Genomic DNA, 2,766 nt, shown 5'->3' on the forward strand with positions numbered 1-2,766 from the left:
TTATGATCTTATATTTATCGGTATTGCTTCTCAAGACTTTTCCCATCGATAGCTTTCCTCTCCCATTTTAATTTTTTTTCTCTTTCAATTTATTTCCCAAAGAAACCAGGTTGTCCTGCAGAATTTCCCACATTCGAAGTTTTGATAACTGCATTCATGTTATTTAACCTGTTCTACCTCCTATATTTCTTCCATTTTTGGATCTAGAGTCTTGATTCGTTTCAGGTTTGATGTCTTTGAAAGAATTGTTCCTAGGTGGTGCTGTTTATTTACTATTCATCTCATCATGAGAGCAGGAAATTCCAAGTTCATAGCAATAACTACTTACTAACTTTATCATCTCTTTTTTTTATGCAATCTTATTTGGATATATTCATATACTATATAATCATCCATAGTGTACAATCAGTGGTTCACAGTATCATCGAACATTTTCATTACCTCCCAAAATATAAAAATAAAAATAAAATAGAACACCTAAAACATCTCCTATCCTTATCCCCCCAATTATTTATTTATTTTTGTCCTTATTTGTTTTACTCATCTGTCTGTAAACTGGATAAAGGGAGTGTCACACAATCACATTATATAGTTATAAAAGTGTCTTCAAGAATCAAGACTACTGGATTACAGTTCAATAGTTTCAGGTATTTCCTTCTAGCTATTCTAATACACTAGAAACTAAAATGGAATATCTATATAATGCATAAGAATAACCTCTAAAATGACCTCTTGACTCTATTTGAAATCTCTCAGCCACTTAAACTTCATTTTATTTCATTTTTCCTTCTTCTTTTATGTCAAGAAGTCTTTCTCAATCCATGGTGCCAGGGCCAGGCTCATCTCTGAGAGTCATGTACCATGTTGCCAGAAGATTTACACCCCTGAGAGTCATGTCCCATGTAGAGGAGAGGGCAGTGAACTCACCTGCTGTATCATTTCTTTTTGAGATGTCAAGATTTATCAGTTGCTTCAGTGATCATCAGACCGTTTCATCCATTATAAAGTTCCCCATCAGCTTTTCACCTACTAATTTTAGCAGCCCTTGGTGATCATTACCTAGATTTGTGAAATTCTTATTCTATTATTTCTTCTGCACTTAATTAACTATAATCATATTTGGGGGGGGGCGGTGCATGGTCGGGGAATCAAATCTGGGTGTCCCGCATGGAAGGCAAGCATTTTACCACTGAACCACCCGTGCACTCAACTATAATCATTTTATAAAGAAAAACCTTCCCTCATCAACTCTGGTACACTAAAGTACAACTCACACAGAAAAGGCACAAAGTGGTGATTGATTCTTTCATTTTTTTACCAGGTGTTCTAGTTTGCTAGCTGCCGGAATGCGACACACCAGAGACGGACTGGCTTTTAATAAAAGGGGATTTATTTTGTTAGTTCCTCAGAGGAAAGGCAGCTAACTTTCCACTGAGGTTCTTTCTTACGTGGGAAGGCACAAGATGGTCTCTGCTGGCCTTCTCTCCAGGCCCCCCGGGGTGACTTCTTTCTGCATCTCCAAAGGCCTGGGCTGAGCTGCGAGTGCTGAGATGAGGAATGCCTAGCTGCTTAGGCTGTGCTACCTTGAGCTCAGTCAGTTAAGCACCAGCCAATTAAGTCAAACGTTATTCATTACAGCAGGCACGCCTCCTAGCCGGCTCAGATGTAATTAGGAACAGATGAGGTTCAGGTACCATTGGCTCATGTCCACAGCAACAAAACTAGGTGCCTTCACCTGGCCAAGTAGACAACTGAATCTAACTACCACACCAGCTTTCAGAGTGGGTTTGTATCCTAGCATTCTCTAGAGGTGACTGATGAATTGTTTTATTTTTCATAGTATTAAGAATTCATCAGTTTTAGGGCGGTGCAATGGTGGCTCAGTTGCAGAATAATTTTTTTTTCATTTTTATTTATTTATTTTAAACATAACATACAAACACGAACATTCTTAACATATGAGCATCCCATTCTTGGTATATAATCAGTAACTCAGAATATCATCACATGGTTGTATATTCATCACCATGATCATTTCTTAGAACATTTGCATCGATTTAGAAAAAGAAAAAAAGAAAAAAACTCATACATACCATACCCCTTACCCCTCCCTCTCATTGACCGCTAGTATTTCCATCAACCCAATGTATTTTAGCGTTTCTTTCCCCTATTTTTTTTCTATAGCCCTTACCACTCCCTTTCATTGATCACTATCATTTCAATCTACTAAATTTATTTCATTTTTTTCTTTTTTATTAATTTTTAAATTAAAAAAATTACAAGAAAGAAACATTCTTTTTTTAAATTTTTTTATTAACATAACATTGCATTCTACATATATAATCAGTAATTGTTAATATCATCACATAGTTGCATATTCATCATTTCTTAGAACATTTGCATCAATTTAGAAAAAGAAATAAAAAGACAACAGAAAAAGTAATAAAACGATAACTGATAAAAAAAGATTATACATACCATACCCCTTACCCCTCACTTTCATTTATGACTAGCATTTCAAACTAAATTTATTTTAACATTTGTTCCCCTATTATTTATTTTTATTCCATATGTTCTACTCGTCTGTTGATATGGTAGATAAAAGGAGCATCAGACATGAGGTTTTCACAATCACAGAGTCTCATTGTGAAAGCTATATCATTGTTCAATCATCATCAAGAAACATGGCTACTGGAACACAGTTCTTCAGTGGCAGAATTCTTGCCCGCCATGCCAGGGGCCTGGGTTAGATTCCCAGTGCCTGCC

This window comes from Tamandua tetradactyla, chromosome 1, assembly GCF_023851605.1.
Source record: "Tamandua tetradactyla isolate mTamTet1 chromosome 1, mTamTet1.pri, whole genome shotgun sequence".
Taxonomy (NCBI): Eukaryota; Metazoa; Chordata; class Mammalia; order Pilosa; family Myrmecophagidae; genus Tamandua; species Tamandua tetradactyla.